The sequence below is a fragment of the Pan troglodytes genome, chromosome 7 (genome assembly GCF_028858775.2).
Source record: "Pan troglodytes isolate AG18354 chromosome 7, NHGRI_mPanTro3-v2.0_pri, whole genome shotgun sequence".
Classification (NCBI taxonomy): domain Eukaryota; kingdom Metazoa; phylum Chordata; class Mammalia; order Primates; family Hominidae; genus Pan; species Pan troglodytes.
The window spans coordinates 102,850,374-102,873,347 of NC_072405.2; the positions used below are offsets into that span (position 1 = coordinate 102,850,374).

Below are 22,974 nucleotides of genomic sequence, written 5' to 3' on the forward strand. Positions count from 1 at the left end.
CACAGGAGAAATTCCTTTCATTCATCAACAGATAAGGAGTTTTGACAAGACTCTCTGGGGAGCAAAAGGGAGAAAATACACACACACACACACACACACACACACACACACACACACACACACAAGATTGCCCTGTAATATTGAGAAACACAAAGTAAAGGGACCAAAAAAAGACTGAAGGAAGGTTTAAGGCGGCCAGGGCAGACAGGGAGTCTGCTATCAGAATTAAACGCGATGCAGTCCAGAGCCCTGCTCTCTGTTTCTACCTGCTTCTTCTCAATGTCACTGTCGGCCAAGAGTTTGATAAAAAACAGATCCCCAGAAGTATTCCAGTAACTCCTCAGGACCACCAGGGCAAAAACAAAAACATTCAGGGCTTGACACTTACCAGGGCAACTTGCCAAGCTTATCACATGTGAAAAGAGCTGCTCAGAGAGAATAATCTTGCTCGCGTTCACAAGGCGGGGTGTTAAGTCTCGGAGAACCCAGGGCATTTTCCATCCAGAGCAGCCTAGAAGGGTTGGAAATAGCACTTTTCTATGAACTGCCAGAAAGGGCAATTATACACTTTATGTAAGGAAAGGCTGAAGGAGAACTTGAAAGGTCATTTGAGGGAGAATGTGGAGAATTAGTCTACCTTCTAGCCTTCAAGTCTGAATAGACTGGAATGACTCTACCTTACAAGCATATCTCATACATTCTTTATGTAAATCTTTTCTGCAAACCTGGCCTGGAGGAAGTTCTGACACCCAACCTAACACTTGCAGGATGTATTTCTTTCTTTTTCCGCAAGCTTCATTGAAGATAATAATAGCACACACTCCTAACATCCCTGAGTGCTTACTGTGAGCAGACACGGTCCTAAGCCTCTTACCCGTATCTTTTTCGTGTGATCCTCATAAACGCCCTATGAGGTAGATATTATTACTATCCTCATTTTCTGGATGAGAAAACCGAGGTGCAAAGAACATGCCTAAGGTCATATAGCTAATAAGTGAAATAGCAGGGATCTAATTCTGCTTCTCATTGAATTCTCATACTTTTAAATAACCATTCACAGGGATACTCCCCTATTTCTCATTTCAAGTTTCTCTGTCGGCTAAATAACCTTCTTCCCTCTAAGCCTTTCTCCTCTTGTGACTTCAGTCTGATATCTCTTCTTTAGGTTTCTGATCTCCCTAATTAAATTTTTCCCCAATATTCTGTGAAACTTCTAATGTGTTGTTTTAGGTTTAAATATAGGTCAGCTTGTATATGTTATACGTATATGCCCTATATCACATTGTTATATGTTTTTTCAGCTGGAGTATCACCTATCTGATCTGCATGCCTTATAACTCCATATAAGTGCTATAAAGTTTCAAGTTTCTGGTCTATTAAGATAAACCCTTATATCTCAAATTGGAACCTCAGCCTTGAGATATGGCTTTTCATGTTAGCAGCTATATCCATGCATTCCATCCCTTATGCAAACTTGTCACAAAGCTTTGCGAGGCTTGGTGCTTCTGATGTTGCCGCTTTCCTTAGCTGCAGGCAGTCATCACGCTTTGTTAAGATGGTGGCAAAGCAGTGAAGTTTCTGTGACTCCCCTGAATGGCAACCAGTTCCATTTTTCCTCTAAACTCAGGAGGCATCTGGTTCATGACCTGATTCCTCACACCTTAATCATGAAGATGGTGCTGATCACAGTAGCACACACCCATAGTCCCAGCCACCGAGGAGACTGAGATGGGAGAATCCCTTGAGGCCAGGAATTTGAGGCTGTAGTGCGCTATGAGCCTCTGAATAGCCACTGCACTCCAACCTGGGCAACATAACAAGACTCTTCTCTTAAAAAAGAGAAAAAAAGAAGATGGTAAGTTGGCCTTTTCTATCAAACAAAACTTGTGTTCATTGGGCTAACAAATACAAAGAGTGTCTACTACTAGCCAGACATGTTGTAAGTGCTAGCTCTAAGTCAGTTAAGAAAACAGATAATAAATCTCTGTCTCTTGAATATTATTCTCTGGTGAGGGGTTATAGATACATGATATATTAATTATGTCAGAGAACTTGGCAAATGAGAAATAGGAAGCTCATTCAGCTAAATTAATTCAACAACTCTTCGTTAAATACCAAATATGTATTGTACAGTGTTTATCAGTTGTTGGAGTTAAAGCAGGAACCAGAAAGATATGATTCCAGCCATCATGTTACTTACATTCTCGTGCCCATCATTTAACTGTTTGTTCTCACATGCATTTCTTACCATTCTCCTGCTCCTTTGAAGGTGGGAGAGAAGAGGAAAGTAATCTTTACAGAGTACATTTCCTAGATTCCCCTGCCAAATGGCACTTGATCAGTTCTTCAAGAGCAGCAGGCACTAACCAAAGTCTGGGGAAACACAAGAAAGGAGTGACCTTGCCTCTTCCTTTCTCTGTCTCAGGTGCTGGCTGCCTTTCCTCTAAACTCTAGCTCCTGCTAGCCTGGCTGTAACCCCGATTGCACCTCCTCCTTTCTAGGCTCTTGTGCCTCCAGCCCTTGGGATAGCAGTGGCTTTTGTTCTGTGTTGCCTACAATCTCTGTTTAACTTCTCAGCCTTCATGATCCATGTGGCCAAATCCTTGAATTAAATTTTCTTTTCGAAAGACCTAAACTAGTTTTGTTTTTTCTCATGGGCCCCTAAGTGGGGAAGTAAGTTATAAACGAGATATTACAAATGTGATTAGCAAAACAAAAGTAGCAGTGATACTATACTATATCACTATTGTATATACTTATACAATACTATAGATTGTATAAGAAGAGCCCTAGTTTGCTGGGGCTGCCAAAGCAAACTGTAAGAATCTTGGTGACTTATACAACAGAAACTTATTTTCTCAGAGTTGTAGGGGCAGGAAGTTCAAGATAAGGTGTCTGCAGGTTTGTTTCTTCTGAGGCCTCTCTCCTCGGCTGCCTTCTCCCTGTTGTCTTCACCCTGGTCATGTCTCAGTGCTTGCGTATCACTTTGTCTCCTCTTATAAAGAGACTGGTCAGATTGGATTGGGACCCACCCAAATAGCTTCACTTTACCTTAATCACATCTTTAATGGTTCTCTTTTTAAATACAGTCACATTCTGAAGTGTTGGGACTTCAGGCTCCAACATATGAATTTTAGAGGGTACTCAATTCAATCCATAACACTGACCTAGTTGAAAGGTCAGGTAGGCTCAGCTAAGAAAGGCATCAACAAATAGAGTAGCAGGGAAGACATTGGTGGCCATATATGCATTTGATTTTCACATATTTGACATATGTTATAAATGCAACATGCTAGCCGCTGGATATACAGACACGGATAAGATGTTCTCCTCTGTGATTGACATTGGGTAGGAGACATGGACAAGGGGTGGAATAATGAAAATATAATGTAGTTCATCTCAGGATGGGTTAAGTGTCAGAAGTAGCTGGAGAATGGAGAACAGGAGCATCTCAGCCTATTAAGAAGGTCAAGAATGGCCTCCTCTGAGTAGATGTCATCCAAAGTGAATCTTCAAAATTAAAGTGTTGGGCAAGTGAAAAAAATCTGAGAGTGGGAAGAAAATTCCCAGTAGATGCAAGAGCATGTTTTCTAGATGTTAGACTTGTAAGTAAGAGAAAGATAGCACAGCATATTCATCCTTCATGAAACTGAGAGGACAGCTTCTTTTTTGGAGTGTGTGTGTGTGTGTGTGTGTGTGTGTGTGTGTATGTGTGAGAACTGAATAATACTTCTCTGTATTCATTAAGCAGTGTTCTTCATAGCACTTTTAAAATATTGGGAGTTGATCTCTAAATATCTTGGAGCTAATGCTTTGCTTCTTATTTGTTTATTTTGGATTGTTTCCATCTATGAGAGAACGTCATGTCATTTTTCCTTGATAATCATGTCTCTAACTTTGGTGTGACCACCTCTCCTTTGGCATCAGTGATCCTGGGGGCTTCGGACTGTGCTACTCCCAAGAAGTTGCTGAGAATGTTCATTAGAACAATAGGAAAGGCTTCTAAAACTCTGCTTTGTAACTTTTCGCATGTATATTCTCAATAAGGATGTGTCTTTTTTTAGCCATATCACTGTGGTTAATGAAGTATTACACAGTAGAAGGCCCACATAATTGGCCCAAACCAATGTTAAAAATAATATTAAAATGTAAAGTTTTCATCTTATTGCTCTTTTTCAGCTATTTCAGTAGATCTCTTTCTTCCCTGACTGGTATCATTCACAAACATTCAAAATGACTCTATTGTAGATTTCTGGCTTGAAGAATAAGCTATTTGTCCAATGACATTATTTAAGAAGGATAGTAATTTAAGAATAATGTTTATAATACTCATAAACAATCTATACACATTTGAAGATTTTTCACTTTATCATATATATCATAGATAAAATGTTTAGAGTTCCCCCAAAAGATTCATTAAAATCCTTAGATGGGGCTTTTTTTTTCTGGGAAAACAGTGGTTTAGTAATTCTAAAGAGGTTTCATCTTATATTATCCATGTTCAAGCAAAAGGGCATTTGAGCATTTATTTAATCAGTGTCTGTAGCAGATTTAGGAGTAGATGCCTTTTCTTCTCATTAGGACCAAATTGCATGCTATTGACAAGGGTTAAAAAAAATACCACATACATTTCTTCAGCAATTAAGATTGAGAACATGTGATTGGGGGCTTTCTGGGGTTTTAGATTGCCTTGCATTTCCACCTCTGAGGAGGAAATAGATTCTAAGTTATAGCAAGAGAGCACTGAGTTAGATGTAAAGAAGAACTTTGTGTCTCAGACTGATTAAACACTGGAGCAAATTAGCAGGGAAGCTTATGGAATCGCCATCTGTGGAGATACTTCAAAAATAGAATTGACAATTTTTTTCTTTGGATGATTTAGGAAATGCCCCTACTGGCAAGGAGATGGACCAAATGGGCTCTTGAAATCCTTTTTGGTTCTCTGCTCCTAAGAGTCTTCCTATACAGTTCTTGGAAGTATTTATTTCCTAAGTAGAATATAGAACAGAAAGCCTTTAGTAAAGGTAGGCTGCGTGTGTGTGTGTGTGTGTGTGTGTGTGTGTGTGTGTGTGTACATATCTTTAGGTAGAAGGATGAGAAGGGAACATTGTGTGATCTAAAAAGCAAAATTATCATTTGCTAACCAGTCATGTTTACCTATGTAAATACATAGGACTTTCTTAGACTTTCTAGCCTCTTGCTGCTTTTCTGACTGCTCAGTCTCTGTCCATTCTCTGCCCACACATCAAGTGTCGGCCTCATCCTGTGTCCTACTCTCTACTCTCTTTCTCTTTCACACTTGTCTCCCCCAAGACAGCTTTATATTCTCCTGAGGTTTCTGTCCTTGGGTAACTTGAAAAATCTGCTTCCACAGCCACGATATTTCTCTGGGTGCCAAAACTGCATTCCAACTACCTGGCAAATATGTCCACCTGAAAAGACCTTTCAGTAGATTCAACTCAACTTGCCGCAAACTGAAGAGGCAGGAGAAAAGAAAAGGGTCTCCACTCTGCCCTTCTACGGTTCCTCTTGTAGCCTTTTCCACCCCACCTACCATCCCAGCAGTTCTTCCTACACTCACCCTCTGGGCCCTAATTAGCTCTTTAGCCTCATCTGGTATGGCCAACCTCTCCCCAACCCCCATGCCCCACACATGGCCAAAGAGTCACAGAAAATTGTGCCCAACCCTCTCCTCTGCCAGCACAACATTCTCAGGGCTTCTAGCTCTGGGAGCTCACTCACCCCTCCCAAGCTACCTATCCTCTTTGCCTACAATATTTCTTCTGCCTTGAATAATCTTCCTACTCGGACTGTAAAATTATCTCTCTACAAGGTGTCTTATGTTTACAGTCTCAGTTCATCTTCTTAGGAAATCTTACTGAATCTTCCTTCATGTGCATCAATTGTCCTCTGCCCAAGAACCTGCAGCCCATTCTTCACATGACCTTGGAAAAGGCACATAGCATGAGGATTGGATCACTCCATATCTGGGGCTATATTGTGTACATCACATCCCAGCTATGAGACCCTGATGGGTGACTTAACCTCTTAGTGTCTATTTCTCCAGCTATAAAATAGGAATAAATTTAATGCTATCCCAAAGGAGTGAGGACAAAAGCACTCACCCGGGTACTGGGAAGAATAAAGAGGTAAATGGTCCCTTCAATCAAAGAGGTTTAGGTCAAGTAACTAATAATATACACAATTCCAGTAACTGTAATAAGCTATGAGTGTAATATCATCATCACAGTCATCACCATCATCATCATCATCATCCCAACTAACTTTACTTCAGTTCTTGCCATCCTGCCCAGCATTATTCTAAAGCAAATGAATAATTCAGGACATATATACTGGTAGACATGTAGTGAAAACTTTTAGAACAATTAGCCAAAGCTAGGTCATTTAGATTTGTTGATCTTTCTTCCTGCTATAGCAGAGCAATTCCCTGTAGCATAGTCTTAAGTGTTTATTAGTCTATTTTTAAATCACTGAAACTACTTGGCTACTACCACAACCCATGAAAGATTGTCCTACAATATACTAGACAGAAGTTCCAGGAAATTTCTTTTTATGGGTTATACTTTTCCTCTAATCATTTCAACAAACCTCATGTCCCATAATTTCATTATAAAGAAGTAATGTCAATGTTTAATTATTATGCTTAGTATTCATAGTTATCTCATTGCTTCTAAGTTGTTTGTTCCCCCAAGGTACTATACCATAAGCATTCATTCCTTTATTCCTGTAAGATATTAGTCATAAGTGGCCAAACTTTAGTTATCATTGAATCTGTCTGTGCCTTCATATTGCCTTTTATTTATTCAAAGTTATCTGGCAAACTCTCAAAAATGTAAATGTCACTTCATCTGGAGTAGTGATTGTGATAATAAAAATGATAAAACCAATAGTAAGTAAAAGAAAAATATAAAAATAATGATACCTTCCATCAGTTTACTACCTTATAGTGTACAAAACACTTTTTACATCAATTATTGTGAAACTTCGTCTTATATGGAGATTGGGCTCTCAAACCAATATGTAAGATGAAGATTGCCTACAGTTAAAATTACCCTTAAAAATTCCTTAGGAAGTGCCACATGCAATATCAACATACCATTTCTCAGTAAATCCAAAGACTTCTTTTTTCTCCTGCTATTGGAACAGATCACTGTTTCTTTGGTTAAGCTCCAGCTGAAGCAGTTGGCTTGCGTTTAGGGACCATGTTGCATGAAAAATAAGTATCTTTAAACACTAGAATCACACTCCTGCACCATCAGGTGCTCACATTCTGAGAAGCAGCCACGGGGAGACAGAAGCACCACCAGAAAGAGCCTTCCATGTCACTCTCACCCACGGGCATGTGCTCAGGTCCTGGAGGGCTATGTGGAATGGCCCACGCCCCTGCACATTGCCCTCTCCATCGCTGTTTGTCTTTCTCTCTGCCTCTGATTTTCCTTATCCTTTTAGAGTATGAGGGAATAGGCATATAGCTGAATATGTTTAAGTCAAAAATCTCATTATATACACTTGTTGTATCCCATTTGAGTATCTTAACAAGCTGAAGAGGTAGCTAGAAATTATTAAGCCATTTCACAAGTGAAAATATACTGAAGCTTAGTAGGATTGCAAGATTGCAAATAAAAATGCAAGATATCCAGTTAAATTTTAATATCAGATAAGCAATGAATACTTTTTTAGGATAAGTATGTCCTATGCAATATTTGGGACATACTTGTACTAAAACTATTTTTTGTTTAACTGAAATTCAACTTTAACTGGGCACTGTATTTTATCTGAAACACTTACTTGGCTTTATGTTTTCTAGCTTCCGCACTCCTTATATTAGATAACAATGCTCTCATATTTTGAATGTATTAATTCCATATTTTATTTACATTTGAACAAATTACTTTTCTACATTATGTTTATGTTTGAAATGACTTTAAGTTTATTCTACTAAATTACTTAATTCAAAAAACAAACACTATATAAAACACATTTTCTTATTCAGATAGTCCATAAATTAAAAATCAGTCAATGCTTGATGAGAAATTGAGCATCTCTTTGTTTTATACTTTTAAAGATGAAATACCCCATGATTCTGATTTTAGGAAATGGTGTGAAACCCAGAGAAAAGTTGTAAATATAGTGAAGGTCTTTGCTATTCAGATGGAATGGAAAAAGTTTAAGCCAAAAAAAAAAAAAAAAAAAAGAATGGTCACATTCACAAATATATTGGGCTTGTACTCATTATGACATCATTAATAGCCAATTAGAAAGTTCTCTTGGTATTCAGCCTTCTGACTCCGTTTCACAATAATTGGTATTGATAGCATTTTATTGCTGCTATATACTTTGCTAGCACCAAGACCAATATATTCTGATCCCGAAAAATGTGATGCTTTAACAAGACAAGCACAATGTTATGTTATTTTTACTATGCCATGTTACCTGGCAGGCAATTACGGCTCTGGACTTTAACATTGTTTTCCAAAAATAACAATAATCTAATGTTTAGTTTGGCTAAAACAGAGATTGTGACCGGCCACCTGTTAGAAGAAAAATAAGACATTCCTGTAGACGAAAGATCTGAGGTAAATTATGAAAGGTTTTCAAGAAAGGGGGTAGTGTGTTCTATTGGCTACTCTAAAAAAGTGTTAAGAAGTGAGGAAAATTAGATAATAGACAAAAGTCTGAGTATTGCAAGTCTTGATTATTCTTAAAACACCCCCAAAATGCTACTAAGGATGAAAGGCTCGGACATTTATGACATTTAAATTGGAATATCACTGTAACTCTTAAACTGGTTGTCAGATTCCTTGCAGAGGATTAAGGAAGGATCTCAAGAAGTTCATGTGGCCAGGACAGCTGACTTTAAAGCCGCTATTTAACCAAGAAGCAAATGCAGTGGAGCCCAGTGTTTGTGAGGTTGTGCCCTGAAGCACATGACTGGAATAATTCTTGGCTCTGCCACCTACTATGTCTTTGGGGAAAGTTTTCCCCTCTCAGTTTCCTCATCTGTAAAATAGTAATAAAAATGTTCTTAGTGTGGTTTTGAAGGAATTAATTGAGAAATTACTGGGAGTAAAAAAAATAAAGTGCTTATAATATAATAAATATCCAATAAATGAAGCTGTTATTATAAATGATAAGCTATTTGAATAAAGATAGTAAGAATTTTTTGTTTGTTTGTCAACTCTTTTATTCAATGAACATTTAGTGAGTGTTGTTTGACACTGTTTTCGGTGCTGGAGAATCAGAATTTAACCCCAGCCTGATATTGTCTATCTGGCACCTTTCCATGTTCTTTCAGCTCAATTTTCTACTCCAATAACAAGAGGGGGAAAAATGTATAGCTCACAAAGTGAGTAAGTGACAGTATGGAATGATGTTTCTTGTGCCTTGAAAATATATGTCTTATTATATCTTATTTTAAAACATACAACATCTATGTGAGGTATCATATTGCCTTATTATAGATGAGGAAACTGAAGCACATGGAGTTTTAATAGCGTATCTAAGTCAGCAAATGGCAGAGCTGGGGTTTGTGCCTAAGTTTGCATGACCAGGAGCTATGCTCTCTTAACCACTTTAGTCAGGAGAAAATGTCTGAGAGCCCCTAAACAGATGATTCACCATCCTGATATGTGAGAAAAATGGAAAGCCCAAACATTTCTTCATTTCTGTGGTCACTAAAATGATCTTATCTTGCATTCAGCATGAAAACTGAAAGCTAATTCAAAGTGCCATGGTATCAGTTCCCTAGTTCTCATCCATGAATATGCATTCATTAACATTTATGTAACTAGTCCCTCTTATTGCTGATGTGATCAAAATAAAAGAGTTAATGAACTAAGCCACCCTTGCTAAAAATAATCTTTGCAAAAACCACACGTGGTAATTCTAATGAGCTGTTTTACAGTAAATGTACTTATAAAGACCATGAAGGAAACAAAGAAACAGAGTTCTCGAAGTCAAATTAAAAATCATTTTAGAAAAGCCAATCTGGATCCATCTAAAATACATTTTAATCCCACACTATTTTTTCACAAAAGATGCAGGGCAATTTGTGTGTGGATACCCACTCTTTTTTTTCCTCCTTTTTTTAAGCCTGTCACCCAGGCTGGAGTGCAGTGGTGTGGTCACAGTTCACTGCAGGCTCAACCTCACTGGGCTTAGGTGATCCTCTCACCTCAGCCTCCCTAGGAGCTGGGACCACAGACAAGCACCACCATTCCCAGCTAATTTTTTGTATTTTTTTGCAGGGATGGGGTTTCACCATGTTACCCAGGCTGGTCTGGAACTCCTGGGTTCAAGCAATCTGCCCACCTTGGCATCCCAAAGTGCCAGGATTACAGGTGTGAGTCACTGAACCCAGCCTGGATAGCTACTCTTAAACACCCATAGAGAAATTAGATGTAAACTTTGGTAAGAGGAAACTCAGTCACCAAAAGACTAGCAATATCTCTATTGTTCAGAACAAGAATTTAAATTGATAATAAATAAAAGCAAAAATCCTACCTTGCCACCTATTTCTGTGAATTTCAAGTAGGTGTATTCATTTGCCTACTTGTTGACATAAATATCTCAATATTTTTATTTTGAAATACCATAGTAATTCATATGTTATCTCTTCATAATTATAATCATATATTTCATAGCCTAGTGGGGAAATACAACAAACAATGCTCAAATATGAAATGAAAAATATGAGATTCCAAATGAATTGAGGGATCTTTCAACTCAGGAAAAATCTGTGTTCAGGGCAATCACACCCTGGATCTCATAATGAGTTCTACTGTGGGGGGCAGCATTTGTGGAAGACATTGGACATATTATTAATGACAAACTTAGACGGATGCTTGGTCAATGGACTTCTCCAAATATTATATAGAGAAACAAAAAGCAAAGAAAAAATAGGAGAGCTACATCTTCACATTATTCCCACAGTAGCTTCTTATCAATAGAGTGGCCAAGTTAATGTCTCTCCCAGCACTCCTGCACCCAAAACAAATAGTCATTTTAAAACTCAACAAAATAAAGTCTCAACTGCCACAGATGAATGAAGTCATCACCAAGAAGGCATTTTTAACAATGAAAAAATTTTTGCTTTATAACAGGATTTTTCCTAGACATTCATGTTTTAACTTTTTCTTTCTCCTTCACTCTTGTTCCCCTTCCTACACAGCCAATTTCATTCTCCAACTTATCAATCATTTTTCTACAGTGCCTCTCCTTTCATCCTTTTAGATATCCATTTACCACCCTAATCAACATTTCATGACCTCATAACTTTCTTGTTTTTTTTCTGTCCTGTCTTTTTTGCTGTTTTAGTTTCCTGTTTTCTCTGTGCCTAGCCCACACACTTTAATCGGTTCAAAACACTCTAAAGCCATCAGCAAGCACATCTATTTCCCCTCAGTCTCTGGGATATTTGTCCTGAGAAGGCCATAGGACATTCAGGTTGTCTTTTAAGATTTATTGGTAATGAAGAAAGGGATACTGGCATGAGATAAGGTGTCTGAAGGTGTTCTGAACACTGAAATGTTCTCTATACATGAGATGAGTGTCTTTATTTTGCATCACCAGATGTGTTTCAATTCAGAATATCCTATTAGATGGCAACCTGGAGTGGGGCCTTCTTACTGATTTGGTATCATGAGCCAGCCCTTTCCCTTCTCTGTGCCTCAGTGTTTTCAGCAATGAGATGAGGGACCACTCAAGGTCTCGGAATTCTGAAGCAGAAGTAGGACAGATGTTTAAAACAAAACAAAACAAAAAAGTGGGACTGAGGGGAAACAATGAATTTTTCTGAAAGCAGCACATATATTACCAAGGAGCAGAATGTATGAAGAGGTTCTGCAATCATTATTAACTTCAGTTTGGGGCAAACAATTTGAGTGACATCTAGATTAAGTGTGTATTTTTTTTTTAGTTGATTTCTCTTATCTGAGAGCACTGATAGGCAGTTACTAAGATCAGAACCTTAAATCTCACTTAGTTTCAAAAGAACAGGACAATGATTGAGCAACCCTCTGGTAAGTAAAGAAGTATTTTGAGACCTGGCTAATATTCTGAAGTTGATTAAACAGGCAAAGCCAACTGCACTTTCTTCTTAAGCAACCCAGTTGGAAAGCACAGAGGGTGACCGGAATAACTAAGAAACAGTGAGAAAGAAGACGAGGGAGGGGTGATGGTAAGGAGGGAGAAGCAAATTGAAGAAAGAGAGAAAACAAAATAAAATATAGTATTAAAATGTTAAAATATCAAAGGAAATTATTTAAAAATCAAAATATTAAACAGTTCTTATGCATCAGAAACACAGCTGGTAGCATCTTTTCCTTCGAGGCTCAGCCAGTGGGCATGACTGTGTGGAACTACTTTAGAATTCTCAGTATTGTTTAACATTGACCAATAGCTTCTGGGAAGGCTTAGAATACTTGGGGAATCTTCCACAGAAGCAGCATTTAGGAATATTTTAGTCTACCCGAAGGTAAAAAAAAAAAAAAATCAACAGAGAACGAGCTGAATTTTGGAGATTAGTAAATATACATTAAAATAATATCAAGTGATAGCAGCATAGCTTCAAAGAGCATGCCGTTTTGAGTTGAGCAAAAAATTAACTTGATCAGTGTCTGGAAGGGCATAGTATATATCAGCATATTATCATTTGGTTGAGTTTCACTGGCAAGCAGAGAAATTTCCTCCTTCCCCCCTGTGAAGTGCTACTGTGGAGAGAAGCATTTTCAAATTGATCTTACTAAGAATCATCAGTGAACAATTTGCTACTCCCAATCAATGGTTTCTAACAATGTTATAACAGGAATGTCATCTCAGGGCACATACGTAGTATTCTTAACTGAAGGATAATCACACAAAGATAAATTTAGTCTTTTTCTGTATTGGAGTATAGAAATATACCAGTACTTAAAATCTCAGAGTGACTTAGAGAGGATAGGTGCTTTTCAAAGGAAAGCACATTTGTGGGATTTTTAAAATAACATTTTTCTCGCCTTTAAAAAAGATAACAGGTTATATGAGTCCATCTTGAAGCAGAATTTCATGGCTACAAATCAATGTGTTTGTTGGTTTCTCATGACTTTTGGTTAGCCAAGTGGACCTCAAACTATTTTTGACTGGGGGCATAGTCTATAAAGTAAAGAGATTTGTAGGCCACATTTATCACTTTTTCTGAAAAATGTTGATAAAAATACTAAAATACATAAAAATATATACTTAAATGTGTATATATATATATACTTTAAAATAGTGAAATAATTTTGAAGAATGGGGTACTGCTTAAAGTTTCATAAATGGACTTATAAATATATTAATGAATCAGAAATAGAAGTTTAGACAATTATGTCCTATATTGTCAATATGGACAATGGCATAAATTATAATAATACCAATTAGAGTAGACCTACAGAAATCCTTGGTTTTGTGGCTAAGAATTGTTTATTGACCATGCCTTGGTAGTAATTGATTTCATGGTTAAAAGTATGAATTAATTACACTGAAATCTTGTATAATCCAACAACAGGAAACCAAGATTCAGAGTCAGAAGTCCCAAGTTCAAGACCTAGAAATACCCATAACTGAAAATATGATTCTAGGCAAGTTTTGTAAATGCATTGAGCCTCAATTTCCTTACCAATAATTGGGGATACTTACTTTATTGGTTAATGCAAAGATCAAGAAAGATAATATATTTGAAAAGCATTAATATAAATGAACTCACTAAGAAAATAATAACTATTATAATTACTAACAACAAGCAATAATTTATTTTATTTAAGAAAAATGGTCAAAATAACCTCTCCACCTTCCACCTTGTTGCAAAAATGTTTAACATTGATGTCAAAATCTTTGGTAAAGATAAGACAGAATCTAAGGAAAATTTTAAGTAATTGCTGCTTACTGTAAATTCTTTTTTCTTTAGAGAGATATTAAATTGTTTAATATGAAGAAGTATTTACAATTTGTTTTCTCTCCCCCAAAAAGAGAAAACAAAGTATTTAAAGAAAACATGTCAACATCTTTCCCTCAAAAGAATTATAAGATGTGAATAAAGTAGCATAATCAAACACTTTATTGTTTTGAAAAACACGGTACAATATGAGCATAGAGAGCTTCTTAGCAGCCCAGTTAACTTTTATTGTTTGAGGCTTTCTGATGTAGTAGGAGAATATAAACATGCCAAAATGGAGTCTCAAAATTTGTGATATATTTTAGCTCTCTCTACATAGCAAAGTAATACTTTAGGAAACACAAAAATAATGTACTATGTGTATACATCCCTTTAGCACCCCAGATGACCACAAGATGCTGGATAAATGATTCTGCAGCCTTCTTCCAACCGTCTCACCACTGTAATAAGCTCATTATTTTCATGATCCAGCAGCCAGATTTGAGTATGGAGTATGTATTGGGTAGCTGAGAATCTGTTCCTCACAATGGATAATGATGTTGCTCTCAATAGTCTTATCCAGCAAGAATTTTCTAGGTTCGCCAGAAAAATTCAGAACACGTGAGTAGCCTCCTAGATGTGCCTCTATTTTTATCAGCCTCTGCAAGGATGAAGCAATTCCTTTTATTTCAAAGAGAGTGAACATTGAGTCACTTCCTTCGTATATATATTAAAGCAGAGAATAAACTAACGCAGCCTGTACATTTGTCTTCTCTGTCCACATGAAACAACTTTCACACGGCCTTTTAATTACATTCCCTCAAACTAATATTCTTTGAAAAAGAATTTTCTCTCCATGGAATTATTCCTGTAAACTGGCATATGAGGAAGAAAAAAGGACTGAAAACACTAATGTTCACATCCATTCTAACCAACTCCAATGCCAAGAAATGCACTGAATCTTTAAACGGACCTCCCACATTCTCGATAGGATGTTTTCTGTGCATGGTGATCCACAAATATTACCATTCCATGACAATGCAGTTTCATCAAGGTACGTCTCAATCCACGGGATACGAGTCCCACACAACAGACGGAGAATTTGGCGCAGCTCTGCGCACGCTGCGTGTGTTACTTACTGGTTATATTGCAGTGGCCACACTGAGTCCCGTATGGCGCCGTATTAACGAAAGGCATGCAAGCACCTTCTGTTGAAACATCTGCGACAGGGAAATTTTAGGCATTTTTCCAGATAATTTTTGTGCTCTGGACCAAATTTTCATTAGGACTATAAAACCTGGCAAGCAGTATTGTTGTGTATGATTTTTTAATAAACTGGGACATGGCTTTGTTAAAGGAGTGAGGAAAAGGGCTCTTCAGAGACTCCTTTCTATTATAAAAAGTTCAGAAAACATATGACAGCTCACAAAATAACATTTCCCAACTTTTTTTTAAAGTGCAAGGTTCCAGGCTTTCGTAGACATATAAATAAAATTCACAGTTTTGGATGGAAACGCAAAAATGCAGATTTTCACATCTTGGAGTAAATGATTCCAACGGTGGCTTTTCTTAAGCACATGTTTGTTAAGAGTGAATACAGCCAACAGAGATGTTTTTTAGTATTTAATTTTTTATTCCGGCTGCCAAAAAATTTGTGTAAGGGTTTGTACTTTCTTTAAGAGATACTGTGTCTCAGAATTAGAGAAAAAACCTGAAGAGTTTGGGCACATGCCTATTTGTACTCGTAAACAACGTGAACCCAACAACTAGCATTGTTCATTTTTCTCACTAGTTAAAATATGGGTTTGTCTATTTCTTTCTTCACTGCCAATATCACCCTACCACAGTAATGGAGACTAGAAAAACTCCCTTTTGTAATTCTTTAATTCCCTGTGCCCTGCTATAAACACTAAGGCAAAACAAACATGCTTGGCAGTAAATATGTGCATTATCATTATGTAAATAGACATGTTATCATTATACTTCGATGATGTTGTTCTTCGTAAAGGCTTTTTCCTTTTCCAAATATATTATCCAATTTAAGTTATAATGCATATTATACCACTGGGGCTGTATAAACACTCTAGATCAGGGAGAATTAGTAGACTGTATATAACAAAATGTTTACCACCTATGCATATGGTGCTTGATGCTAAGACTACCAAACAAACAGACTAATGCTGCTGCTCATTGTTCAATTCTACCACAGCAGTGCACAGAAGCCTTTGAGATTAATATCCATCTTGCTGTTCAAATTGAGTACCACATTATGACATTTTATATTGACAACATTATAAGCTGAGATGATACATTTTAAGCTTGATGAGATGAATGATCTAGTACTAGCAGAAAATAGGCTGCATATCTGAACCTTATATGAACTAGGAACGACTCATGTCACAGTCTGTTTGGAAATGTTACAATGTTTGCATAAATCCATTGCTTATGCATAAGCACCAGGGAACTAGAATCCTGAGGCAGGCAGTAATCTGTAAAGTTCTTGTGGCGCTTGATAAGCATGCAAGATGCATCTTACATTCTCCTTGGTGAATTGCAAATGTTTATGTAAGAAAGAGCATATAGCTGCATATCGTATGAAAAGATCAACGCAGATATCTTCAGTAGGGATTGGAAGAGAGCATAAGAAAATGAAGGGCCTAGTACATAATTTACTCAGGCCCTTGAAAACAAGCAAGACTCACCTAAAAAAGTAGATTTTTGGTCTTATTATTTGTCTTCACATTCTGTAGTTGTCAAAATTATTGGACCTATCAACCATTTATTTTATTTTACCTATAAAGACATAGCAGTGTCCATAATTAAAGTGAAGATGATAGTGTTCCTTTAATTCCATTACTTTCTCTTTTATGGAGCAAGTAAGCTGTTAGTGGTGAAACAACAAGACAATTATAATATTTACTCTTTGTTTGTTTGTTTGTCTAAATAATGTTGTCAGTGTTGTTTTTAAAGTCTCCTAAATGAGTATGATATTTGACACATAAACTGATAAAAGCTCAAACAGCTTGAAGATTCAATTTCTTTAAATTTAAAACTCATTAGCATTGGAATCTGATTTACAGGGTTTCAGAATAAATACATTAGGTGATGTTTTTATCTATTCACCTCACCCTTTACTAAGTACTTGTTTGGTGTAAAGCCTTTTTTTTTTCTTTTAAAATATGTTATCCAACTTTAGTTATCATGCATAATGTATAATCGGGGCTGGAAGCAAACCTATGATGGCTTTGAGGGGTTTCAAATATTCAACATATATATCAGACCCTCTGCTTGACCTAAGAAAATATCATTTCTACTTTATCATGAGATTCATGGTGGGTAAGATTTGAGAAGAAGAGCTGGTAGGCAGATCATGCATAAACACCAGCACAATGTGCTAGACACGACGTTTTGTTAGACCTTCATTTGGAGATGGCCACTCTCCTTCACTCCAGGACTTTGTATTTGTTGTCACCACCCCTGCCCCTGAACCTGTTCTCTCCTGCTTTATCTGGCTAATTTCTAGTTGTGTTAGTTTGCTAGGGCTACCGTAGAAAGTACCACAGACCAGATGGCTTAACCAACAGAAATTTATTTATTTATTTTTTCACAGTTCTGGAGGCTGGAAGTCCAAGATCAAGGTGCTAACAGGATTGGTTTCTGACTAGGCCTCTCTTCCTGGCTTACAGATGACTACCTTCTTAGTTTGTCCTCATGTGCCCTTTCCTCTGTATGCACATGGCAGAAGGTGGGGAGGTAAGGAGAGAGAGAGAGAGAGAAAGAGAGAGAGAGAATGCAAGTGATTTCTGGTGTCTCTTCCTCTTAGAAGAATACCAGCCCTGTCAAATTAAGGTCTCACTGTTAGGACCTCATTTAACATTTATTACCTTCTTAAAGACCCTAACCCCAAATAGAGTCACATTGGGGGTTTTCAACATAAGAATTTTGGTAAAACATAATTCCATCCATAACACTAGTCATGAATCAGGTCACAGCTATGATTTGCTTTTCTCCTGGGAACTCTCCCTAACCTTAAAGTCTGGGTTAGGTGGCAGTTTTAAATTAAGCCACAGGACCAATGCCATTTTGCATGCTCCCAGTAGTAGGCCTGATATTTTTTCTATCTTATGATAATGGCGTATAGTTATGAGTTGGAATATTGTCTTGAAGTAGGCACTAAGTGAGTTAAACATGTGTGAACCAAAGCTCCAGGCCAGAATATGAAAAGTCAATGGGAGAGCCCCTCTGTGGGAGTAAACCTACTTTTTACATTTGTGAAAATACAAAATGAGAACTGGAAAACTTATAAGAGAGTTAGAATCTATAGGCAGTGGAGTAACAAAAGTTGAAAAAATGTTATCTTAGCAGCTGATGCTTATAGTCCTAATTGGCTTGATGAAAAAGAGACTTCGAAGTCTTATGGGTCAATGTGACTTAGACTGGGGACAGATCTTAGGCAGTGCTGAAAGCTGCCAGTCACTTGTCTACACTCCATTTGAGAGCCACAAAGTCAGACGCGGACCTGTGTCCTACTTTCTTTCTGAGTCACATGGTGTTTCATGCTTTCCTTGGAGGGATAAGTGGGAACATGTCACCCTCCGGTGGGTTCATAAACTTGAATGTATAATTAGGTAGTCATTGCCATTGGCTTCCTTTTCATTTTCAGAAATCCTCTCTGGCCTCTGACAAGTCCCTTCAGAAGGGTGATAGCCACTCACATATTTTAGCTTCTCTGCAGGGTCCCTCTGAGGAGCCCTTACTGCCTCTTCCCATTTCATGGGATTAACTATGATTGAGATTGTATCAGTGCTGAACAAGCCTTGGTGACCTGTTAGGGTTTTGACTAGATCGGTTAAGTTACATAAGAAGCTGAGAGAATCTCCGTGCGGTAGAAACATGTTTAGAAGTGGTTCTCCGCTCCAGGGCACATTTAATAATGTATGGAGAAATCTGGGCTTGACACTACTCGATGGTGGGCAGGGAGGGTAACCCTGGCATCTAGTAAGCAGAGGCCAGAGATGCTGCCAGGCATCCTACAATGCACACAACAGCCCCCACAACAAAGGATTATCCAGTCCCAAATGTCAATAGGGCCAAGTTTGGAAAATCTTGTTGTAGAGGTTAAGAAAATGGGCTTTGGACTTAAACAGCTGCCTAGATAATTTCCTGGGCCTAGCCAAGGTTAAATTCACCCACCTATAAAATGAGGATTAAAATATGCGTTTCTTAGTTCTTTTATAAGGAGTAACTGAGATAATATATTTATTGTCAGTTTAGCATAAACCAGGTGCTGGAGAAACTCTAAAGTGCTTCATGCAGTGACTGACTCAGAAAGCATCAAGTAAATGTAAGCAACAACCGCGATAGATTTCTAAATAAATGAAAAAACTGTTGTAAATATATAGCATTCAGACTAGATTATGGATTCTGTGTGTTGCCTGTGCATGCGTGTGTGGGGTGTGTGGGGTGTGTGTGTGTGTTAGACTGGCAAATTATCTGTGATTGCTCCATTGTCCTGAGAAGTGAAACTATCCTATGATGCATAGGAGAAGGGAGTGCAAATCACCAGCCAGGAAAATCCCAGCTCTATCCAGCCTCACCTCTTGAGAGATCAGTGGGCTCTGGGGATAACGGACAAGCAAGGGACAAGCAAGAGGACGAGAGGGCTCAGGCGGTGAAGAAAGAAAAGGAGCAGATGGAAAGACAGAGGGAACTGAGTAGGGAGGATGGCAGCTGAGAAACCTCCGTGAAAGTAGAGGCCCAGAAAGCCTGACAGAAAGCAACACACATATGGGAGACCGAAGGAAGCGGGGTTGGAATTCTAAAGCTAATTTTTACCTATAGCTGCCATCTTGATATCGTAAGAATCCAACCACCCCAACTAAAAAATAACTTATTTTCCTTTTGTGAAAACACATGGAACATAATACGTCTTCAATCAAGACTCTACTGTAACTACCCTTAATCGAACTGTCAAAGTTTTTACCAACATCAGCAAACTTTCTGCTATTTCTTCCACCTTTTGCCTCCCTCCTCCCAGAGGCAGCCAGCCAGCCCTCGGGCTGTGTGGACCAAAGGTGCCAGCTGAACACGCTGGGGTGGAACATTGTTCTGTTGGTGGGTGCAGGTAGGTCATTGCATACCGATTTATATCCAACACTCCTAGTGGGAATTTTGTTTTTAAATTACCAAATATGAGGACATGTGAAATTTCTGAATAATCACTGAGTAATTGAACCTAGTATTGGAATTACTGAAAAATTGGAACATTCTTGATGTTAATTTTCTCATCAGTATGAGCATAAAATAACTAGCTTTTAAAGAGCCATCATATATCCATTTACCAAAACTTCGCGTAAGAAAGAAATTATCTTCTCAGCATGTTTTTTTTTTTTAACTCAAATTTATTTCTTTCACTGAGGAGCTCTCCCAGAAGTGAAGATCTTGAAAGGAAGCAGAGCTCAACGGCAAACCCACAAGGCTCACAGGGCGCCTGCGTTTCCCTCTCACTCCTTTCAAGTGGAATGTAGTTTTCAAGAAATGGGGAAAAAATACGAATGCTGGAGAAGCCTTTTATAAACAAGCCATTTAAACTTCAGAGACAATTAGCCCCCTGCCCATTTTAAACTTGTGGGTTTCATAGCCTCGGCTTTCTTGATAATTTACTTTGGAAATTCCCAGGCCTGTTAGGCTGGCCTGGGTGAGTTCCGCCTTCACATGTGTGGCTGCTTGGAGACGTCCAGCTGCCATGGTCAGTTTGACGAAGTATACATAAGCTTTTGGCACCACATATTTGCAATATCATGGACGGTCAAGGAGGCGCCTGTTATAAAAATACACAGTGAAACACAACTGAAGGACTGCTCTTTCTCAAAGACGGACGTAATGCATTCCTTCTGTTTAGGCTCATTTTCCAGCCTTTCACATTCTTTGTGAACAAGAGTTATAAAACAACCCTGATGCAGGCCAATTATTTTTACTTTGAAGGCCATTAATCAAGATTGACTAAGAAAATGAAGACAGCTAAGCAAAATTTCATATGTGACTAGAGTGAGATTAAAATAAAACCAGATGGGATGGACAGAGACACTAAGTATTTTTTTTAAAATTTTTGGACTCGTGTAATAAATGTCTTTTACAAATTACAGCACTCTTATTTTCTTACAGTAAATCAAATCAGGCCATAATGTACAAGTGGTCTCATTGCTAAAATGTCAAAAATAGAACCTGCCTTGTTCTTGCAGAGTAATTCCTCAAATCTAAACCAGCAGTGTAGGCTAACAGTCTATAAACCATCTACCTGCGTACAATCAGAACTGTACCTGATGGATGTGTTTCTCATGGCCTCAGAGCAAACCACACAGTGAATTCTCAGAAATCTCATCATGAAATGATTAGAGTTTTGAATCAGAGTTGTCAAGTAGTCCAATGCCCTTTCAGTTAAGAAAAGGTGAGTTCAAGACCTGTTAAATATTCCAGATTCTCTGTCATGAAAATGACTAAGGGAGGCCGCAAATTCTCTCTACCTAAAGACTTTAAAATTGTTTTTCCTTGGATCGTCAGAATCTGATATTACTAGTAGATATATTATTTTTGTCACATAAATACACATTTTTTAATAGAATAGTAAGAGATGTGTGTTCAAAAATAAAATGAAATTTTTCCTTCTGAATTTCTTCGCCTTTTTTTTTTCCCCAATTTTGCAAGGGTCTGTCTCCCATGCTTCAAACAGCAGAAGTATCTTCCCGCAGTGAGAAAATGACTGAAAATAACCAGCTGTTTCAGGATCTCTATCAAAACACACACAATAATCCCAAAGAATTCTTCCCCATTTAGCACTGTCAGGTTAAAAAGTCGGCTTAGGAAATGAGACTAAACTTTCTTTTCATAACACTCAGTGAACCATTTCCACAATATATTTAGAGAGGACATATGCATTTCTTAAAGCAGATTTAAAATAATCTGGAAAGAAATTGAAGTAAATTTTCAACTATAGTAATTTTTCTTAACTCTTCAGATGCTTCCTTTTCAAGATAAAGGCAATTTTGAGTTTACCAAAGAACATTGTTTTTAAAAATTATTTTTCTAAAAAAAAATCAGTCAACCCATGAGAATAAAGGGACCCACCATTCCTTCTCTAATACCTCCAAATAAAGCGCAAAACATTTTGTAAAATTCCTCAGGAAAAAAACATGTAACTGCCTAGACAGTTACACCTTATTTAATGCATTAAATTGTGATTCTCAAAAGCCACATTCACTTTGTTTTTGTTTTGTTTTGTTTTGTTTTGTTTTGTTTTAAAGTGGGCTTGTCATTTATTTGCTTTCTATTTAAAGCCTTCTGGTGAATCCTTCTGTAAATAAAGTCTCTTGTTGATATATGGAGGCTAACATCAAGGAATAATGCTGAATTGAATTAAATTAAATTGACATAAATCAACTGCTGAAAGGTATTACTTTTAAAAGTTTAGATGTTTATGTGGATTTCTTAATTAGTGACTCTAGAAGCCAGACTAACTCTCCCCAACATGCTTTATTTCTAAATCCAGGAATAAAGGACTCTATAAGTTGATGTGTCTCTAACTCATGCAGAATATTACCAGGGACATTTTCTGCCTTGATCTCAAACAACATACCAAATCCAAATTCAGTATCTTTTGGGGTTCAAAACAAGCTACTTTTCTCGATGTCCAAATATCTGTCAATTGCAACTTCATCCTCCAAACCTAAATCTCAAAATCCCTAAATTTTAACATCTTAGATCCTCTTGAAAAATCTCAAACACCCATGCTACATTCAATCACTAGTCTTCCAACCACCAAGAGCTATCTGTCAGTCAGACTATGCAGTCAAGACTTCTCAAGAGTCCAATACAAAAGAACTGACCATCTGGGAAAATATGCCCAGGGGATGGAGCTGTTACTAAGTCATCAGACTTTTAAACAAAGAGGGGAAAATCTGGCTAAAACCTTAAGAAATGGAGCAAAATACATGAATTTAACACAGCCAAAAGAGGACTCGTTAATTTTCCCCCACTTCCCTCTTAGTATTTGCCATCTTCCACTT

At 37.5% G+C, this 22,974-nt stretch overlaps 1 long non-coding RNA gene across 2 annotated transcripts in view; it reads right to left on the bottom strand.

The window, feature by feature from the left end:
- Positions 1-22,974, bottom strand: part of LOC107976512 (uncharacterized) — a 152,710-nt gene that overhangs the window by 124,873 nt on the left and 4,863 nt on the right. For both annotated transcript variants that reach the window (XR_010159381.1, XR_001720558.4), the window contains exon 3: positions 389-511. This is a non-coding gene — a long non-coding RNA (uncharacterized LOC107976512). The remainder of the gene's footprint in view (positions 1-388; positions 512-22,974) is intronic.